The following is a 17,225-nucleotide window of genomic DNA, read 5'->3' on the forward strand; positions in this document are numbered from 1 at the left end:
ACATTCACTGCTGTCCCTCATCCACTGAAGCATCCACATCATGCCAGAAGGAGATCAGCCTGGTTGAGTACAGCTTGCCTTTGGGAGCTCCATACTGGCTGCTCCCCAAAGCCTTCTTGTCCTTCAGGTGCTTCGGAATAACTTCCAGGAAGATCTGCTCTGTAATCTTCCCATGGAATTTAAAACCAGCCATCTTACTCACTGACCTGTTTTTCAGAGTTAGCAGCTTGAGAAGTGAACCGGACTGAATGTCCAATTCCCAAGCGCAAGGACTGAATGTCCATCTTTCCTATGCTGTTCACTCCACAGTAACAGACAGAGGCCAACACTGTCCTGCAGCACTTCCATGTTTTTTGAGTAAAAATTTAAGATTTCCTACACTGTCAGCACAGGATCTCTCACAAATATTGTAGCTCTTCCCCAAAAAATTTCATCCCCAGAAAACATCAAGATGAATGACATTAGCATCAAATGAGAATAGAAATTAGCTGATGTAAATACCAGAGCAGCCAGACAGCCACTGGAGATGGAGAGCAAAACCTCTGGAAGTAGTACAACACTCCCTTCTCACGCTGATGGATCTCACCATTGTTCTCTCTTGTGTAGTTATTTACCCCTCTGTTGATCTACATAAACTCCTCGTGAATGCAGCTGAAGGACTTGCTTTACCACTTTAACGTAGGCTAAATGATCAGGACATTTATCATTTCAAAGCTCAGAGGAAAATATTATAACCAAATCTCACCCTGATTTAATTTACCCTTCTTACCTACAATGGTTAAAAGATCACATCCTTTGCGCTTTAGCTGAACAGCAAATACTGTGGGTTGCAAAAGGAAGGGAAAGTGGCTTGGGTCTGGGGGGGTGCCTATGTTCACCTTTCTAATTGAACAAAGACAGCCCAAAGACTTGTCCAAAATATCTCCTACTTGCTTTTCACATCAGAAGTGCGAGTGAAAGTATTTTCATGACTGGCACATACAAAATCACTAAAAATAGGAGGGAAAACAAGGTCCTAATCAACTTCAACCTTTGGGTTTGCCTGCTTGGTTATTAGTAATTAATGAAGAGCAAAAGAAACCTGTGCTATGAATTCAGCATCCTCAGCTCCCCGGGTGTGTAATTTGCAATAACCATTATAAAGTACCTCAGGCAGCCCCAGGAACAATCAGGGTTCACGTTCCTAGCACCTAAACCGAAAAGGGGGATGTGCACAAAGGGAAAGAAAGGAGAAAAGAGGGCAAACCTACACTATTCAAAACCCTTCAGACTTCTTTGAAGGTGTTTAAATGAGGCAAAAAAAAAAGGGGCAAGCATCCAATTAAAAGTAAAGACTGAAGTTATACCTCTGATTAATCACTGAAAAGAAGGGTTTTCCAGCACTGTGGATTTTCTAATGACGTGTTGCATCCTTTCCTCTAGCATTGCTCTTTCTTGCTGTTCTTTCCTTTCCAGAAACTGGCACCTTAATCTTATCTACTCTTAGTTTGAACTTGTTTTTTTCCCTAAACGCTTTGAAATGAACTCCTCCAGGAAGATGTTGCCCATTTTCTCAAACATTTAAAAAATACTGACACAGAAACAGCATCTGTGATTTACAGGCTGAAATGCCCCTTTAGAGCTCGGTCTTAAGGGACACAACCTGTGGCCTTGTAAAACTCCCAGGATTTGCAAAACTCCACAGATCACAGCCTGCTCTTTAAGCTCCTTGCTCTGCTCTTCTGTGGTGACATCCAGACTACTTTGCTAACTCCTAGGGCTTACAAGCTTGGATACAGACACTAAAGGTTGATGTTGGGTGTCTTTGAGCTACCTGTGGGTACTCCAAGCTGGCGTCCGGCTTTGGAAGCCCTCTGCAGCATTTGATTTGGTTCAGCACCATGGGTTTTCTAGCTTGGAAAATGCCAGGCAGAGAACAGTGAGGCTGGGCAGTTTGACAGTGCTCTCTGTGCATGCCAGCCAGGGAGGGAAGAAGCCTCAGGATTGCTCTCAGGACAGCGGTGGCAGAAGAGAGCTGCTGTGGGAAGGGGAGTGAGTGGGACACAGCCCCCAGCCCTGGGAAAGGAGCAGATGCTGTAGAAGAGCAGCAGCATGGGACATCTCTGCTCAGCGAGGGACAGCCGAACCGGGACCCTCCCTGTGCCCCAGCATGGGTACCATGCCAGCTCGACATTTTAAGCTTTACACAGCAGAGGGAAGTGAGAGGTTTTTTGTCACTTAGCAAGGACCTTAGTCTTCTTTGCAGATAAGAGAATGCAGTAAAAGTAATATTTTCTTAGAGGTGATAGCACATGATGTTGCAAGGCAGGAAACTCTGCAGGCTGTGTGCTGTCTGGTATCCCCCGGCACAGTAAAGCCTCACCATGCCATAGACGGGAGGTGAACGCACCCAAAGAGGCAGCACAGAGGAGCCCAGGTCAGGCGGTGACCAAGGGTGAGGGGAGATGGACTCAAGTCTCCATCACAGAATCACAGAATCAGAGAATAGTAGGGGTTGGAAAGGACCTCTGTGGGTCATCTAGTCCAACCCTCCTGCCAAAGCAGGGTCACCTACAGCAGGCTGCACAGGACTGCACCCAGGCAGGTCTTGAATATCTCCAGAGAAGGAGAATCCACAACCTCCCTGGGCAGCCTGTTCCAGTGCTCCGTCACTCTCAGAGGGAAGAAGTTCTTCCTCATGTTCAGACGGAACTTCCTGTGCCTCAGTTTGTGCTCATTGCCCCTTGTCCTGTCACTGGGCACCACTGAAAAGAGGTTGGCCCCATCCTCCTGACACCCACCCTTCAGATATTTATAAGCATTTATTAGGTCCCCTCTCAGCCTTCTCTTCTTCAGGCTGAACAAGCCCAGCTCCCTCAGCCCCTCCTCGTAGGGGAGATGTTCCAGCCCCCTCATCATCCTTGTAGCCCTAATCACAGAGAAGGGCAGCTCCATTCTGGGAGCTCCTCTCCAGCTACAGCTCGACTTGGACACAAAATGCGTTGGTCCTCAGGCCAGCTGACACAAAGCAAAGTCTTCTCACCAGCACAGCCATCCAAACCACCTGGTGGGGCTGACCCCTGCGGCAAGCCCAAGTACTGCCATGACTCTGTGACGACTTTGAGAGATCAGGGCTGCACTGGAATTGTGTTTCATTTACAGATGTAGCCTCCAGCTGAGGAACTGAACTTCTCACAATGAAAGGCATTTTGGAGCAGATTATTCCAGTAAATACCATTGATAACATCTTTCTGAGGATGAGAAAACGCTTGGGTATTTTCCTGTAATGGCAAGTCTGCTATGACCTACAAAACTAGCAGAAAATACACCTCATACATTCTGTGGTCTTCGAGTATTTTTTGTTTCTCCCACTGGTTGTTTCCCTCTTGCAGCAGAGATGTTTGGCACTGCTGTCACCACTGTCCTTCTCCAGCACTGCACAAACTGGTGCTCCCCATCAGCAGGCATTTCACTTCTTGAAATGCAACTCCATATACCAAAGACTTACTAAAGGAATTTGGGGTCATTACAGAGCTGGCAAAAAGAATAAATGAAGTTTGCTGTTTTGTGTATATAAGGATTAAAAACTCATCAGACTTACCCATCCCTGTCTGCTTCTCAGACCGGGTTCTCCATTTAGTTGTTTGAAACTGCGTTTCCTCTGCAAAGTCCCCCAAGAAGGTTGCAGCTACGCTGTTGGGCAGCTAAATCCCTTTTGGGCATAGCTGTGCCACCAGGCTCAGCAGGAGACCCATTAGTTGCCTTGTTATGCCCCTGATGAGCACATCTGGGTGTTGTCACTACAGACCTACTTCGTGCCCAGCTGCAAGCCCTTTGCTACTCACAGATGGGCTTTTAACCCCAGCAGCAGGGTGCTTCACAGGATGCTCTTCTCCTGGGCTGTGAGGCACAGCTGAGAGTGCAGGCTTGGAGTTCAGACTTTGCTTCAACCAGCCTCCTGTGTCCTTGGGTGCCGGCACTGTGAGCCCTGTGTCACACTGTAGGGTGAAGGGAAGCCTTGTGTGAGCCAATGCGTTGGTAGAAATATCCTGTGAAGGAGTGTGGTGACTGACTGGCACGAGCTGGTACCTCACAGCTGTGTAAGCAACCTTACATTTCCATCACAGTCAGAAAAAGACAGAAATCTTCATACCACCTATTTTACAGGGAAAATGACGTCAGGCACTTGGTCCTATCCCCTGGCCCCTCCCGGGTTTGCTGCCTTGCTACGCTCCTCTCCTTGCCTGCATAACCTTTCAACCCTGTGCTCAATTCCAGCTATGCATCCAGTATCTGAACAAACTGGACATTTTTTCACATTGATTTTGTTGGAAGCTGATACCAGCTTCCTGAAAAAGCTGCCATAGGAGGTCTCAAGGCCTTTGCTTTGGACAAATGTGTCCCAAATGTCATTTTGAGGAACAAAATAGTCAAACGAAGAGGTCAGTCAGACGTATAGTACCCTGAATGCCTTAATGATATGTTCATTACCACTTCTTGTTGCAAAATGCTGTTTGTTTTTCTTTCCAAAGCTGTCTGTGCTGATGAGCAACTCATCTCGAAAGTAATTTCTATGCAGGGTTGTGCTCCCACCACTGCAGCGAGGCACATCTGGGTCTGGCAAAAAGAGGTGGCCCTGCGAAGGAGCTCAGAGCTCAACGCACACAAGGGTGGAGGGCGAAGGATACTCTGCCCGCAACGGCTTCTGCCCACTGCGCTGACTGGGTACAGTTTCAGAGAACTGGCATCGTGAGGGCTTTGGATATGGGACACATTTCTGCGACATTTTGCTTGCCTAAGCTCATGCTAGTCTGAAGGCCTTCTAGATCATTGGTGTATGCTCTTGTATTTCTTAACACGCCACTTCCAAATTAGGCCATGACTGTAGTCATCCTGTACAAATAGTGTACATAGTCCTTCACCCCAAGAGCTGAGTGCTTTATATATCCAGATAACAAATTTCCAAAACATTCTTACAGATATTTGTTCTGTTAAAGTGTTAAATGGCAGTGGAAACTTCCACATGATTATATATATCAGTTCAGGCAAATGACAGAAATAAAATGAAAATGTCCCTACATACAGCCTTTGTACTCCCAATGGCCAATGCTTTCACATGTATCAGATCATGGCATGTCTCTTTAGTTGGGAAACAGGAATAAAATGAGCTATTAACTACTACAATACAGTTTTGATAACAAGAATTTCTGTTTATCCATGTTTACTACTAGCATTTAACTGCTATAGCAACAGGCACTTTATAAATGAGCAAAGTTGCAAAAAGAAACATTTGAGCTTCACAGAAGTAAAGACCATTCCTGCACTCTAGTGCTGGATCTTTTTTTCTAGGTGGAGCTGCGGAGAGTTTTCATTCACAGTTTATTTATCTTAAGATGAATTGTTTAAATTAAGATATTTTGAACTAGACTTTATTAAATGATGTAGTACTTGCTCCTTTCCCTTGGCATGTAAGAGAATGTATGTTCATGATGATATTTGAATTACTTCATCATATTGCCACACTTAAATGTAAGCAAGTGATGGGCCAGAATCATGTATGTGCTGCAAATTGTCTATATTTGGCTCTGCACTTTCAGCGGACAGGATGAGTAATAACGAGCATAAACCAAGGGAGTGGGAGACTTAGATGGGATCATAGGAAAAAATCTCTATTGATGTGTCTATGAAGCATTGGACCTGGTTGCCTAGAGCAGGTGTAGAGTTGCCAGTACAACCTTTTTTTAAATAAAAGGTTAAACAGCAGTTTTTCAGAAATATCATGGGTGGTAGAGCTGATCTTGTCCTAGGGCAGGGGGTCGACCTGGGGACTTTATGAAGTTGCAGCTGGGCTTGTAAACTAGATAGTGCTGGAACAAAGGTCTAAGAACCTGCACATCTAAAAGATTATCCACATAGTTTAACTGATATCAGTCATGCTAGAATAGTTTATTCCAGTGCCCAGAGTGCACTCCTAGAGAACACTTGTGGATAATATGGGACAAACTTATCCCTCTATGCAGTATGGACAAGGTCACATTTGGGACAGGATGGAGTTTATTTTTATGGAGACAAGGAGTTTTGTGCCACTGGCTGTCATTGCTGGAGAACAGACTCCTCATCTGCCTTAGCAGCACAGTCTTGTCTGTCTTATTAGCACAGATGCTGCCAGAGGTTTTGTCCCAGCCTTACTTTCCCCAGCTCTGCAATCCAGCCTTTTCCAAAAAGGAGATGTTTATGAAATGTTGGTATTAAGCTCTCAGCAATGTTCACAGTTTCTTTTGGTTCAGCCCCTACTGTTTTGCTCTCCTCTCAATTTGTCTTCACAGCGCTGGTTTTGCTGATATGTCACTGCTGACTTCAGTGGAGATTATCCTAATCTGTGTTCACCAGGACTCAGAAGACAGCTTTGTCAAGGGGACAGCCTGGTATGTTGTTTTCTTTATGTACCTTGGGTGATGTAGAAAGAGCTAAGGATATGGATGATGTAGAAAGAGCTAAGGATGAACAGCTTCATGATCTAGCATGGAGACAAAAAATACGGAACTAGGCTATTGACAGCAAAGTACATAACCAGTAATATATTTTTGGAAGCTGGAAGGAATGTCATTAACTATACAAGAAAAGTGACTGTTTTCCAGTCTCTCTTGGTTTAATTTGTGTGGCCATTTTTAAAAACTTGTGCATCTCAGGGGACCTGCACAACACGACTCCTCACCCAATACAAATTTTGCTTCTATTCAGTGCATGAAGTGCACGCCTGCAGTTAGGACCCTTGGGCTACAGACAGGCTTTGCATGCTGAGTAAATGATCCTGAGCCCCATGACTTCAGGGGCCCAAATGTGTTCAGATGTTATCCAGAGTAGTGGTGTCCATGATCAGTAACTGACAGCGCAGACAGGAGCCCTCCATTGCACAGCTGGACTAACTGTTCCTACTGGTTTCACAGGGGAAGAAAGTCTTGTTGAGGCCAGTATGGTATAGCTTTTTAATCTATTGTCCATAGTCTAGATGAAGTTGTACATGAAGTCTGTCAGACTTCCTCTACAGTAACCCTCTTTCCCAAGAATGCAACTGCTGGAGCTGTTGAGCTTGGAGGTTTCAGGACAGATCCATGGTAGGATTTTACCTGTCTTGTGAGAGAGAAGCTCTCTGTGGCCTGGAAATCAAAATATTTACTACAAACTTGATGCTTTTTCTTGGGTAAACTGTAGGTTTTCTTCTTTTGATTTTGAAGGTCAACCTGGGAAAGAGCTGTGAGGTCATAGCACCCGAGGTGGCCACTTGCTGAGGTGACCTTTAGTGGGTCTCCTTGGTGCTGTGGAAGGATAAAAAGGGTAAGAAGCTCTACCATCACTAAGTTTCATATGATTAGAAATAATTCCAGGTTAATGTACATTTTAAGATAGATCCATGACCCAGCCTCAAAGAGAAGCTGAAAGACAGTGTTATGGAGGCAGTTCTTCCAGCAACAGACATTAGGAAAGGAGTAACACCATACTTGTTAGCACTCCAAAGACATGATGGAGTTCACATTTCCTGAAAAGCACATTAGCCAGAGAAGAAAGCCTGAAAGGAAACAGGACGTTGAAGGAGATTCTGTCATGTTCTTGACACTGTTAACTTGTGTACACCCGACAGATCCCGTAGTCCTCTGAGAGTGGTTATGGTATTGGGCAGATAGGTGTTTCCTACAGGAAGTCTACGATCTTGCTGCTTTTGTGACCCTAATGAAAGCCCATAGAGTGTGATAAGTAATCTTGATATCTACAAATATACGGAAACCCTCATCCATTTGATAACTCTGAATCTTCCTTGTTCTCAACAGGGATGTATTCCCTTGTGATTTGGGCCACTGAGAATCCCAGGGAATCCCTGAGAACTGGATCCAGGCAAATTTTTTCGTCATTACGGGGGGGTGGAAAATACAGTCTACTGCATTGAATGCATCCATCTCGTAACTGTAGGGGAAACTTCCCTCTTCTTCATTCACAAGTCATTTTATTTTGATGATTCTGAAACGCTTTGTTCTAATTCAGATCAACACAAGCAATCATAGTAATTTGATGTACTCATCTATGCACTAGCAGATGAACAAACTTTTCACATAATGGGCTCAGCGGATATCATCTGTTTCAGCTCGTTTTTGGAGAGGAGTAGTTATAAGCAGTTGTAACACAGTTTAGGAATGAAATTATGTCTGTCCTTCACAGGTCTTGGTACCTCATGAGCAGGCTCTGCAATAACCCGCTGTGTAGACCTAATCAGACAGGCCAAGGTGCAAGACAGTCAGGAGCTTGCTGTATTTCTCTTGCACCTTCTCCTGTGGTATGTCCAGTTTCTACTATGCACTTGATAAAGGAATAATATAAGGATGCTGCTGAGGAGGCGACCTGTCCTTCTTACCTGTGTCTTCACTCATGGAAGACATGAAGGGGGAGCAGGGAGGAAAGCTAAATCTGTAAGAGGTACAGAAATTTGTCTGCCATAGCAAGTACTCTGTTGGCTTAGAGGTTCTCCTCTGCAAGCCAACCTCAGTCCCTTAAGATGCACTGCTTCTGGGGCCCAACTCAGAGGAAAATCAAGGAGTATTGTATGTATTATATGTACGAAGAATCTTGGTTTTGAGGTGTTTAAAAGTCAGGGCTACAGAAGACAGGTACTAAGGAAATAAGGTTCCCACATTTGTTGCCTGGCTCAGGCTGGGTTTCAGTCGGAAGAGCAGGGAAGGCTTAGGTCCTGCATTTGTGAACTTTGAGGCTTGCACAGAGCATTTCCCAGATGAGAAAATTAGATAGGCTTTTTGAGACAGCATGTGAAGTATGGCACAAAAACCATGTCTTTTTAAAACATGTTCCTTTCCTAAATCAGAGAAGCATCTTTTTGTAAGTAGTGCTGAAACTTCTCACAAGTGGCAGATCCTGTAGCCTGGGATTTTCTCACTCCCTTTCTCTTGAACTCTGTCAGGAAGGATATAAACAGAAGATTCACTCTTTTACAGCAAAAATACAAAGGTTTGGGTTCTAAAACTGTCAACAACCCACAGATAACTAACATCCATTTGTTAACAATTTACGGGGAAGAATTTCTCTTCCAATCCAGAGTTTCACTAGGGCATTCTCTGTTTCTTGAAGTTCAGAAACAATAATTTGCAAAGAAACCTTTAATCAAAACAATGGAATTGGATTCAGAGGGGTTTTTTCAGCATAGGAGAAGAACAGATGGTTTGTGGGAACAATTCATTAATCTGTGACATTGTCTCTTTAAGAGAATCGTTCTTTAATATGCATGAAAACTGCTAGATTTCTAACTCTGGGCACATAAAGACCTGTGTTTACACACAGCATGGACATGGTCAAAGCAAATTCTCTGGCTCAGTCTTGGTCTGCCTCATAATAGCTATTGAGCTGTTGAACAGCGCTGAACAGAGCTTGGGGCTTCCACTTAAAAAGAAATTGCAATGTTTTGAAATTTCATTTCATACACAACAAATGCGTTTACAAAAGAAAATTCTTGCAAATCAGGATGTTTTTGTTTTACTTTGGAGAAGCACTGATACAGAGTGTCAGACTTGAAACAGTCTTCTTGGGACAGCAACAGCTGCTGACTGAGATTAGCACGGGCAATATGGACAAAACCATAACTGACAGGATACTAATTTCATTCAGCAGGTACCAGAGCATCCAACACCTGGCTTCAACTGTCTTTTCATAAAATAATGGTAGATATCAGAAAAGACTTCTTATTCCTTAAAGCAGTAAGACTGTGGAACAACCTTCCTATAGGGATAGTGGGAGGGGAAAAAAGCAAACTATTTTGAGGTTGAACTGGGTACATATCAAGACTTCTCATCCTAATACATCAGGAAAATTTTTGTGTAGCTAAAGTGTGTTTTCTGAGCAGGACAAGTAAACCTGCTAAAGAATAATAGAGACAACACAAGAGCCATACAGACCCAGAGCAATCTTTAATTAGCTGAACTCATTGACTGCAGCCTGTGACCTCTGACAGTGAAGGACTGCACAAGTACCCTTGTGTGCTCTGTCAAAGGAGTCAGATGGGAACTCTCCTTTGACCTAATCTGCGGCTGTGACGTTAAACTTAGCTGCAAACTAATATTTCTTCTTCAGTTTAAATGTAATTTCACAATCCTTTAGACTTTATCTTAAAAACTCATGGGATGATTTGTTTAGGACTGAGGACAAAACTGCATTGTAATCATATATTTGGTGGGGAATGATAAATATTCAACAAGACACTTCTCACAAATTAAAATCAAAAGAGATTTAAAATCATTTAGTACAAATTATTAAAACCAACCAAAAAAAAAGTCTTTGGAATGGCAAACAAAGAGAAATCGTGTAAAACTTCCACATCAGCCATCTATATTCATTCCCTCCCACCACCCTAGAATTTCTAATACTTGTAAAGAAAATATATGCTGAAAGATAAAAGGGAGAAAAAAATAGAATAATAAATTTCGGTTGCACATAAAAGGAATAAGTGGGAGTATGGGAACATATTTGTAACTATTTTCTTATCGCTAAGTAGGGCAAAATGACTCCAGAATGGCATGGGATTATTTAAACCACACTCATATTTTATTGATTTTTCAGTATAAAGTTTCCTTAAAGAGAAAAATGTCAACAGATTGATCCAGGGTATTAATGATAAGAAAGCCAGTTGTTTTTATATTATTGATTTGCTACTGAATCAGTAACTTAGCATATGATTCATTTACTTAAATTATATACATTTGAGCTGGTAACTTCAGACTCCCTTTATTTTCAGTGAACAGAAAGGACCCTTGTAGAGTGCAATTTATTGCACCCTTATGTAGATTTCTGAAATAGGTTGATGAATTGCACTCTCAAAGTGCCAGTTTCTCTCAGGGACTATGAAGACAGTTGAGCATAACTAGTGATGATGTAGACCTCTACTGTGCAGAAATCTCAGTTTAGTCAAGATGAATCTTTCTTAGGGCATGATTCAATTGCCACACACAGGTATGCGGTGCCATCGGAGAGGGTACTGGAGATGTCTATGTGATAGTACAGATAAGAGGTTCGATCTATGGGAGAACCATGCTCTTCTCTAGCAGCAGCTGACGTCTAGATAGAACACCCTACAGTGTCTATAGTATAGTTGCACTATATGTATATGTGGAGACAACTGAACTGGGCCAGTGTCATTGCCTTTTACTGTCTGCTTGATATATTACTGCAATAAAGGGATATAACAGCTATTTACGCAGGTTGGGAGCCAGACAACTAATTTAGATGCCTTCATTTCAGCAGATTGGATTTCCCTCTGGAAGTCCTCAAAGGCACTTATACTTTTCCCTGTTAGTTATAAAGTGACTTTCCTCACTTACTTTTGGAAGGATTCTCCATCAGATGCCAAGAGCTGAGCAGAATTCATGTACCTAAATGGACAGGATCTTAATTCATGCACCTATGTTTTAAAGTGACTCAATACTGTCTGTCATTTTGGTGTTTCTCAGAAAAGTGAGCCTTAGTCATATCCCCAGTGTGGGTAATAGAATTATGCAGCTCACTTTTCACTGTACCTTCAGCATTTCTGAGCACTCGGCAAATGCCAGATCTCTGTACTCTGGACGCTCAGAATTGCAGTTGTCTTTCAAAGCCATAGTGCTGCATTGACTCTGAAGCACAAATTCCCACCCTTCCTTGGGGGCTTTTTTGCTTGTTTGCCTGTTAGGAAACGAAGGACAGTCCTTCAGGCAGGGTGTGAGTCAGAATTTGGTAACCCAGGGTGATAGGACCTTCCTGTGTCCAGACAGCTCACTTGTGACATGATGCAGACCCCTCTGAGATCTCCAGTGCAAACATCTGCATCTCAGTGAGTCACCTACCTTCCTTTTATGGTTGTTTTTAGAACAGGATGCATCTGAGATCCAGTTCCTCTCATCTTAAACACAGACATAAGGACTCCATGCCCCCAAAGTGCCTGTCCTTTCATTGACTGCAAGGGGAGCCAAAGATGACAATCTCAGATGGAGAAGTCTTCTAAGACAACTCCCTCCTTAAGATTTGTCAGATTTTAGTGGGTTTAGGGGGTCTCTTTGTCTATGCTTCATTAACCATATACAAGCTGGAGGACGCAGCACCTTACTGTTTGACATAGTACTCTTGGGATTTAGTGACCCAAGGTATGCAGAAACTGCAGCAGTGGAGTCCTAAAATAAATAACTTCTATGTCCTAGAGCTGAGAAAATTGCACTTCTTTTCCAGATCATCCTGTACCCCCATCCACCACTTATTCAGCTTCTCTTCAGCTCACTGCCTTTTTTTTCAACCCAGTTGTCTAATGATAGATCTGTTGGGAAACACACCAGATAAATCACCGAATTCAATACAAATACAAAAGGAAGAGCTGGCTGACCTTTAGAGAGAATGACCTTTCGACAGACAGGCTGGTGTGTGATTGAAACACTGGCTCATTCAGGGTTTTAAAAGGGTTATTCCAGATAATAAATAATGCAAGAAAGAGAAGGCATTTGGAAAGCATAAAGAGTGATGTCCTTTCATCTTGTCTGGTAACTAAGCACAGGCTAAGTTCTATACCATTCAGTACTTCTGCATTATTCTGCTCAAATGCACATCTGGGGAAAAAAAATAAAAATAAAATTTTGTTATTGACAGATCATTTAAATATTTCAGCAAAGACACTAACAAGACAGACAAGTGATTTTTTTGCTTTCTTTGTCATCTTCAGTTCGCTCTTTTGGTTGTTTATATCATCTAGTTTATCTTTGTCTCTTCTTCAAAGGTCATTTGATAAAACCATTTTTAGAAACCTTCTTAAAATGTTTCACCCAGCCAGAATCAACAGCTTTGTTACTATAAGCTCGCATTATCCAGTTCTTATAGAATACAGAGCGTTTGAAAGGGAATTTTCAGAAAACCGTTTGAAAACAGAGGCAATATCATTGTATAGAGAAAACATTTAATATTTAAAGACTGTTAACCTTTTGAAGTCAAAAACATATTCTGTTCCTTTGTTTTCATTCATAAATAAATGTGTGGATCTGTCAGCTAGGCACTCCCAGCACCTTGCACAAACAGTTCCAATTAGTTTCATTTTCAGTCCAATTATGATCCCAAAGAAAGCAAAAAATGTAAGACCAGGAAAAAAATGAGTAGAAAAAATGTGCTTTAAATTAATGAGACGAGATTTTTCACAGTTTATCTTAAAGATCTGGTCTTTTTCTTACAGAAGTAACTTGCATTTCTCCAGCTGACTTCAGGATCTCAGTTTGTGAACTAGGAAATTAGGAACAGTTCTGATTAAAATTATGTCTATTAATAAAAAGCATTGGATATATTGAAAATTTACATTTTTCCAGCATCAGTCAATTGCTGAAACAACTAGCTTTTTAGTAATTCCAAAGTGATTCCATGAGACATTTGGCCGACAAGTTCAGGAGTGCAAGGTATAGCTCTAATTCAGTAATACTGTAAGGAACATTTTAAATAGGTTAGCCTTCCACAGGTCATGTCACTTAACAAAACTTTTATAAACGTACTTTATAATAATTCATAATTTCTTATCAATTGACCTCATGTACTTGCCAGCCACAAAAACTCCTGTACTTGTACCAGATTGAAGTGGCTTGCTCATGTCACCCAGGAGCTGACCCCAGCTCTGACCATCCCACCACGTTTCATTTTTCTTTTTGCTTTTCAATTCAGAGGTCAATTATCTGCACTTTTAAAAGCCACCCAGTGAAAACACCGTGACAGATACAATTGCAAACTTTGCAGACCACTCACTGATGAAAATGTTGCCCTGTGAATTTCAATTCACACTTCAAAAAGAAGTGTCAATTTTTTTTTTAGAAGCCGCGATGATTTAGAAAGCAACTAGAGATATGCAGATCAGAAAAAAATGAATAGCTGTTTGAAGTATGCTTCCTAGACAGAACTCTCTGATCAGCATCTCTCTAACTCACTTTGATATAGTTACTGGCTGCCTGACTGTATTTGAGTTTCATGCTGTATTCCTAGTTGCATTGCTGAGTTCCCTTTGTTCCTACCGAAGGAGACTCAGGTCATGGCGCTTGGTTACGGACTTCAGCCCCTGCAGTTCAAAGATATTCAGGGACTGCATCTCTCTATGGCATTGTGCGGCCTCTCTCAGTGGTAAGCTAAGACTACAGTTCAGCTGAATTCAAATTTCAAAGATACGGAGGACAATTTGTCCAATTGCTTTACATGCAATTAGACAGCTGGTCAAAATTACCTTCCCACTGGGGTGTGTGACAAACTTGGCTTCCTGTCACTCTCGTGCAGGTTAAGTTTTCACTGCAAGTAAACACTGTTTCTGTTAGTTTACATCAGCATCACTGAGAAGTGGATTTGGCCCATGTCCAGAACAATTTCACAATATCATAAAAATGCAAGACCATTTTTTTCATGCCCTGATGATTTTCTCACTTCCTGATTATTATAATACTGTGAATTCGAGCATAATTAATGTTCCTGTCAGTTCAACCATTGCCAGCAGAAGCAGAAGGTCTTTTATTCCATAATTACTTGTTTTTCAGTGTCCATGAAAATGATTGTTTGCATTCACATTACTGGCTCTCGCAGAGAGAGAGAGAAGAGCATGAAAGGGGAAGCATTCCTGTGTGTAAATCTGCAAGCACCTGCAGTGGCAGAAACACTGTGACCAAAAGCGTAATGAATTCTGGAGCTTTGAAAGAACATGTCTGAAGATCTCTTGTCCTCCTGGTGTTTCCTGCTCAGCTGCATTATCCCCTACTACGTCCACAGTGGTGGGGATAGCTCTCGGAACCGTGCTTTTGACAGCTGCAACAGCTGCTAATGCATGAAAGCCAAAGAGCTTTTGAATCCAGTGTGCGAGAGGACAGAGCTCTTCCTCCCTATTTCTGCTTTCGCAAGCTGCAACAGAACAGTTTTTAGAGTGAGACTTCAAATGGCATCTGCTAGCCCAATATAAGGAGGGTTTGCGGGGCTGACTGCGTTTAGACACACTCCAAGGAGATAAAACTGGAGTCATGACAAGGGCCTAGGTCTTCATGGGTATTGAGGTGTCTCTCCCATTTAGATTTATAGGTCATGGATTCTGGCCTAACTGGCATTTTAGCACCCTGGGAAGGCTAGATCAGCAGAAAGCAGAAACACTTCAAGGTTTTAAAAATACTTGTGAATGCACTGACCAAGCAAACAACAACTGAAAGCACCTTGCAGGATAACTATTTTATCAATTCAGGTGCCAAAATAAAACACAAGCAGTTTCTGAAGAGGCCTACTCAATTTAAAAAAAAAAAAAAAAGAAAAGAAAAGAAAACAGAAAACAACAGCAAAAATTTTTTCAAAGTGAAATAAAAGCTAGGAGGTTTTTTTTGTGTCAAACAACACAAAATGATTCCTGCAATGAAACGGTACCTTATCCTGAAGATCATGTAGTAGTCCAGTCATGTGTATTCCAAGAGATGAACAAAGGATAATTGAGACCACTCGGCTAAAGAGCTTTTTTTTTTATAGATGAAACGTAGCAGACTGACTTATTTAGCCAAGCATGATGAAGGCTGGAACAAGATATTTACTGCTCGAGCATAGCTGGAGAATGAACAGGGCAGAGCTGACAAAAACTACGTTGGGAGTACGTGGGTCATGTATGCAGTTTGGCGGCACCAAACACATCCATCATCCCACCATCAGAGGAGCGAGACTCTGGAAAAAAGATCCATTAGGATTATCCAGGACAAAGTCTTCATGTGTGTTAGGCTGAATGGTGGTCTGTTTGTGAAGGCTGCACCGACAACCACAGAGGACAAAGTGTCCAGCAAGCAAACTGGTCTAACTAATACATCCAGGCTTTGGAGTGTGGGGCCATGCAGATGATCTAAATGCTTCATCCAGGGAAAGGTAGGATTCAGGGATGCACTCAGTCACCTATAAACCAATATCTCTGATTCACCGACTGGATCAGAAGCTGTATTTGAGAGAAAGACAATTCAAAGAGAAAAAAATGAACCCACATCTGGTACGTTTTGGGTGACTAGTTATTCTTTTTCTAATGAGTACAGGGGAAAACACATGGGTAGAACCAAGGTCAGAAGCACAAGGGTCCAGTATTGACAATCTAATTGCTTAAAAATACTTTTCAACCCAAAACAATTCATTAAATTCATGCATAGTCTTGAGGTGAATAAATCTGTATTTCTCTTTAGCAAATAAAAAGTTTAGTGAAAAAAAACATGTTTAGAAGGAACCACTTAAAACCTGGATTCTAACATTTTTCTGCTAACCCCTGATAAAATGTCAGCAAAGATTGACTCTAAATTGATGCCAGAAAGCAAATGAGAGGCATTAGGGGCCTAGTGCCTAATTTCTGCATCCCGGCACACTGCCATGTTGTGATTTAAAAGGTGGGGACTGGCTAATCATTCACAATTGTGTTGTTAAAAGTAAAGGTTATCCAATTCTAGCAATGGCAAGCGAAGCAGTATCACAGATTAGAGGTAGCAACAATTTACCTTCCACATTTAGCACTGGAAGGCTTACATTAACTTTACGGAAGTAGAAGGATCATGCAAGCGATTCAAACCGTGTTCTCCCTCCCCAGCTGGGAAATGGCTGAGAGCATTGATCTCTGCCCTTGCCACTCTCCGTGAGCTGCTGTAGAAAGGTGCAAGAAAACATAATGCCTGAGCTAAGCTGTGCAGGGATTTGTTTAGGAGAGAACATGTTCTTCTCAGCCTTACAGTAACTGGCATATACTATTCATTGAGGAGAAATAGTTAAAGGCAATGCAGGCTCAAAAAGTTTCTGACAATGCAGGATGGAGGCTAGAAATTCTTGGAGGAAATATAACATGTGCTTCTCCTACTCCTGTATTTTTTCTTACAAATCTGATTTAGGGCATTGTCAGAAACATGAGCATTTAATTCAGGGAAGTTCCGCAGCTCCTATTGTGCAGCTCAACTTATTTCTTCCTTTCTTGGCTTTTAGAGTCTAAGCTTAGTTTGAAGAGTAAATAAACTATAAACTATACAGTCCCTCCTCTGTACGAGCTGCCATTCACTGGAAGAAATGAGAAGACAGCAAAGGGAACCGATGGAGGTGGAGGCCGTGCAGAGCTGTCGTAGCAATCATGCATGCCAGAAGCACCATGCCCAGCCTTCAGTAAGGAGGAATAGAGCAAGACACAGAGGGAATAGAATCTGGGAAAGTGAATAACGAAGAAACTAAAGGAG

General features: G+C 42.1%; 1 long non-coding RNA gene across 2 annotated transcripts in view; it reads left to right on the top strand.

Annotated features, from left to right (window-relative positions):
* The window catches only part of LOC142358817 (uncharacterized), a 107,347-nt gene that overhangs the window by 49,443 nt on the left and 40,679 nt on the right, over positions 1 to 17,225 (top strand). For both annotated transcript variants that reach the window (XR_012761877.1, XR_012761880.1), the window contains exon 3: positions 6,306 to 6,404. This is a non-coding gene — a long non-coding RNA (uncharacterized LOC142358817). The remainder of the gene's footprint in view (positions 1 to 6,305; positions 6,405 to 17,225) is intronic.

This window comes from Opisthocomus hoazin, chromosome 2 (genome assembly GCF_030867145.1).
Source record: "Opisthocomus hoazin isolate bOpiHoa1 chromosome 2, bOpiHoa1.hap1, whole genome shotgun sequence".
NCBI lineage: Eukaryota > Metazoa > Chordata > Aves > Opisthocomiformes > Opisthocomidae > Opisthocomus > Opisthocomus hoazin.